Source organism: Suricata suricatta, chromosome 3 (assembly GCF_006229205.1).
Source record: "Suricata suricatta isolate VVHF042 chromosome 3, meerkat_22Aug2017_6uvM2_HiC, whole genome shotgun sequence".
In the NCBI taxonomy this organism is placed as follows: domain Eukaryota; kingdom Metazoa; phylum Chordata; class Mammalia; order Carnivora; family Herpestidae; genus Suricata; species Suricata suricatta.
The window spans coordinates 173124468-173129559 of record NC_043702.1 but is presented as its reverse complement, the minus strand read 5'-3'; the positions used below and the strand labels follow the sequence as shown (position 1 = coordinate 173129559).

General features: G+C 62.0%; 1 protein-coding gene across 24 annotated transcripts in view; it reads right to left on the bottom strand.

The window, feature by feature from the left end:
* LOC115288523 (SLAM family member 9-like) overlaps positions 1-5092 on the bottom strand; it is a 132760-nt gene that overhangs the window by 119363 nt on the left and 8305 nt on the right. The window lies entirely within an intron of this gene.

The following is a 5092-nucleotide window of genomic DNA, read 5'->3' as shown; positions in this document are numbered from 1 at the left end:
AAGCCGACAGCTCGCAGCCCACAGAAAGGGAGGTGACAGCAGTAATGGGCCAGGACCGCCAGCTTCCTGACCCAGAGACGCTCATTAACAGATCATGGGAGATAACGTTCCCTCATCAGTTTGGCAGAAGGCAGAACGTTTGATCCTTGTGTGTTGGGGGGAATTCCCAGCCTTACGGGCAGAGCTGCGGCCACTGTCACTCCCAGGAGGGCCCTGGGCCTGCCCGTCCCAAGTAGGTGTACCTGCCTTGGTCTCCTGGACCCAGCCAGTGGTCAATCCACTGTAGACACCCCCACGTGTGACGTCTGTGTCCCCGTATGTGACGGGCGTATGTCAGCGTGGGGCGTATGTGCCCCCTTGTGATGTGAGTGTCTCCAAGTGTGCCGTACGTGTGCCCGGGTGTGACAGGTGCGCACCGACCCCGACATGCACGTGTCCGCACGTGACGCATCTACACCCGTGTGTGCAGAGACCCCGGTCGTAGGCTGCTCGGTGCCGCAGTGTCTGCAGGGGCGAGACCACAGCGGAGCTCCCGTCACACGTGCAGAGACCGTGGGTCCCACGTGGGACCGTGTGCAGCCGGGACGTGAGACGCGTCCACGTGTGGGGATGCAGTGTGGACCCTTCAGGATCGTGCAGGGGAGAGGGGGGAGTGGCGTGTGGGGTGCGCGGTCGGGCACGTGGAGACACACAGGGTACCTCTGAGGGGACGTGCACGGCCTGGAACCGCAATGTCCGTGGAGGGAAGTGCACCGCGGGGTCCAGGTCCCGACAGGACTACGCGTCGATCCCTGTCGCCCTCCGTTACATGCGTGTGCGGTCCGCTCACAGCCTGCCGCAGGGAGAGCCGCGTGGGGCGGGGACGCAGCTTCTCCTCCTTCCCGGGGGACAGTCCGCTGCAGGCTGCCGGCACTGAAGGTCCTGAGGATCGCTCCCTCTGCGACCGTGACAGAGCAGCAGACACGCAGGGACTGGGGTCGTGTGCGTGGGGGACGCAGACCTGCTGTGTCGGCCGGGCAGCAGCAGGGGGTGCAGCCTACGGGAGATGTGGGGGCGGCGGTCCTGGAAACAGGGAGGAGGAGCAACGGAGCGGGCAGTTGGGGGTCTCTCTGCGTTGTTGTGTGTAATCCTTGCAGGTCCCCTGCACTCGCACCTCTTGTCCCCATGTTTCACACGTGGGACCTCAGCTGAGACAGTTTAGCAAATCACCAAGGCTGCTCAGCCAGGAAAGGCAGATCTGGAACTTGAACCTGGGTCTGTCTCATCCCTGAACTCATGACTTACTGATCTGCTGTCCATGAGCCCAGGCCTGGGTCCCAGGAGCCCTCACAGCATCCATGGTCTTGGGTCCCGGCCCTGAGCTCCTGCATTGGATTCTGGGGCTGTGGGAACAGGATTCCATAGACCCAGAGGCTGAAACACATCAACTTGTCTCACAGTCCCGAGGCCTGAATGTCTAAAGTCAAGTGTGTGTCGAGTTTCTAATGGGAGGGATGGAGTGTCGTGACATGGGGACCTGGGACATTCATGTCCTGACTTGCTTAGAGGGACCTGGTGGCTTGTCCCCTGCCGTCTCCGTGCACCTTGTCTGTGTCGGGTCGGGGTGGATCCTGCACCCGGGGCACGTGTCTGTACCCGACCTTGTCCTGCACTGGGGGTCAGAGGACTGTGACCTCTGGAGGGAAGGGACAGAGGAGGGGCCGGCAGGAGGCTGAGGACTGAATCCCAGTCACTCACCTGGTGACCCTGAGGCAGAGAAGGCTATGACCCCCTCCCACTGATACAGGATGAGGGGCTGTGGGCTGATGGCTCAGGGGTGCTGGGCCAGGGGCGGGGCCCCATCCTGTACCGGAGGGGGGACTGGTGAGGGCCTGTCATGCAGTCTGGCTGAGGCTTTCTCAGGCCTGCCCAGGAGGGGACAGAACCACCTCCGACAGCGCTGTCCCTGTCACCTGCTGCTGCGTCCCCTGCCATCCCCTGGGTCCTTGACACTCACCATGTGGGCGCCCAGCCTGTGCAGGTCAGGACCTGGGGCGGCCACGCTGGTGCTGAGTCCCACGGCCCCTTGGACTGAAATCCAGCTCTGTGTGGAGCTGAGGGAGCTCAAGGCCAATGGGGAGGGTGTGGGTCCCCCTCACCCCTGCCCTTGCAGAGGGGGAGCAGATTCTGGGGCTGTACTCAGGCCCCCTCCTCCCGGGCTTTAGCCCATGGCTGCCCCCGGTACCTGCCTTGTGGGCATCCCCACAGCACAGTCCCTACATGGCTCTGGGCTCGTCCCAGCAGCGAGGGACAGGGTGTGAGGGACACAGAAGTCACACTCCTGAGAGACCCGCTGTCACTGAGCGACGTCCATCACTGCAGCTGAGCTCCGCCCCTCAGAGCACGGCCCAGGGCGCGGTCCCCACTGCAGGGCCGGGGCTCCCGCAGCGGGTGGGCAGTGGGGCCTCTGCACCACGGAGGAAGCTCCCCTGCACTGGTGCACTTGGCATTGTCCCCAATGTGCCTAGTGCTTTCCATCCGTGATGTCATCATGTCCAGACACTCAGCGTTAGGAGGTGAGGACACTCGGGTCAGCATTCGGGACCGTGTTCAAGGGGACGCCCCACTGGGACAGGACCCGATCCCAGCATCGCTCCGGATTCACGCTCTGCCCCGCCCCCTGGAGCCCAGAGAGTCTGCAGGGTGGGTTCATTAACACGGTGGGTCCTCGGTTTTCTCCTCGTTTTTCATGAAACACACTCACACTTTCTGTCTCCACTGCCCTAGGCACCTTCAGCACTGTGGTCAGGAGCCCTGGGGCCCGTGGGTCTGATGTGGAGGATTCTGGAAGCCGGGTTTCCCTTAAGGGGACTCAAGGAGGCTCTGTGGTGTTTCATGTGATCAGACGTCCAGACGTCCCTCCTGAAGCCGAGCTGGAGAAGGTCTCTTGGGCCGTTAAGAACAAGACAAACTACATAGTCCTCCTGCGCGTCTCTCCTGGGGTAGATGGTCCAGAATGGGTCAACTCCCGGGACAAGTTGGAGAAGAGGGTCCATGTGCTCAACACGACGACCCTGAGGATGGACAAGCTGACCCTGGAGGACAGTGGGTGGTACCGGGCTCGATCCTCCTTCACCGGAGGGATAGAAAGTTCCCAGGATTTCCACCTCAGTGTGTACGGTACGTGGTGATCCCTCCCCCAGGAAACACACACCCCCTCTGTGGTCTCTGGGGGTGTCCATGGCCCCCTTGCAGGGTCCCTTCCAGACCCCAGACCTCAGGCTCTGCTTCTCCCTTGAAATCAGAAGACATGTGGTCACCGCTAGTGGAGACGGGGCTGAGACTCCCAGCAGGGGCGGGTCCTCGGGGCTTCAGGACAGAGAAGGGAAACGTGGGGATGTGGGGTTTTGCCGGAACCCTCACTGTGCTCACCGGACATGTGCCCGTGACTGGTGTGGGGGCGGCTGTTGCTGCTGTCACAGATGGGACCTCAGGGGTCTCAGCGCAGCCCCCACCGCGTGTGCACCTGTGTGGTGGGTCAGGGTCAGACCCGGGGCCACCGCGATGAGGGTCAGGTGTCCGCAGGGCTGAGGTCCTTTCTGGAGGCTCCGGGGGAGGATCCATGTCCTTCCTGTCACACCTTGTAGTGGTGGCCGTGTACTTGGCTGGTGGTCTCTTCCTCCACCTGCAAAGCTGGTCCTGGTGGGCTGATCCTCCTGGTCCTGCTTACGTCCCCCCACTCTCCTCCTCCGTCCCTGTGTCAGGACCTTGTGATCCCACCAGCCTGTACAAGCATCCGATCATCCCTTGTTCCGGGTCAGCTGGTTCTTTGCATGAGTTCACTTTTGCCGTGGATCCTAAGACACCTGCAGGCTCTGAGAGTTAGCACGTGGTCATCTTTGGGGACACTGGTCACCAGGCACGATCCACAACCCACGTGGAGTCCTCCCGGCCTGTCCCCTCCTCCTTCTCAGCACAGCCCGAGGCCACCCTCACTCCCAGACCCCCCGGTGCAGCTCTGAGCCTCCAGGGACACAGGAGAAGGTCACAGGGCGGCCCTTCCTCAGAAACGCAGTCAGCACGTCTCTCTGTCTCTGTCTCTGACTCCCCTCGGTGTCGGGAGACATCCTGCTCTGGGGAGGTGGGTCCTGCAGCCTCGGGTCCGTGACATTCCCAGACAGACTGTCAGCTTTCTTGTCCCTAGTCTCCTATGTGCCTATACTTCAATGCACGTTTTACCGATGATTTTGCTGGCCATTCCTTGGGGCCCCACTGTGTCCCTCAGAGACAGCCTCTCCTGCTGGGAGCTTGGGGCTGTTCTCTGGGGGCCAGAGCTGCCAGGTGGCCTTATGTACCTTGGGCTGTAGGGTCCTGGGCACCATTGGAGCAGGAGGAGGGCCCGGAGCCAGAGTAGTAAGATCCTTCTGTCCCAGACTTCTCTGTCTCATAGAGGACACTGTACTGACTTAGTGTCAATGGGTTTTGGGCTGGTGGGATCAAGTATGTATTTTCTCCAGGGAAATTATCAGACGTGCTCAGTGCAGTGAGATCACCCGGGGCTTCCCTCAGCGGCTCCTTCCTTACTGTCACTTGCTGTGTATTTGGGTCAAGTCTGTCTTGTCTGTAAAATGGACGCACCATCCTTAGGGGGAGGGGCCAGGGCGTCAGTGAGATTCCACATGAGAAAGCGTGAGTGTGATCTTCTCCACCAGGTGACACTCTGTCCTCTTGTACCTCCTGCCCCAGAGCCCGTGTCCTGTCCCCAAATCCATGCTGAGACTCTGACCCTCACACCAGACTGGTGCAACGTCACCCTGGAGTGCCACCCCACGGGAACCACGGGGGCCTTGAACGTGTCCTGGGAGAGCAAGGGCCTCCCCAGGGAGCTGGAGCAGACGGGGGCCCCGGGCCCGGCCACCATCCCCTGGACCCTGGCTCTGCACCTGCCCCTGAGCCGGCCCAGCTCCAGCGTCACCTGTGTGGTCAGCAACCCGGTGGGCCAGGAAAGTGCCACCCGGGACCTCGGGGAGGTCTGTGGCCACGGTGAGTGCGTCCTGCCTGAGGGGAGGGGCCTCCGGAGCTCAGGTCCCCCTGGGTGAGGGTTCCAGGTTCT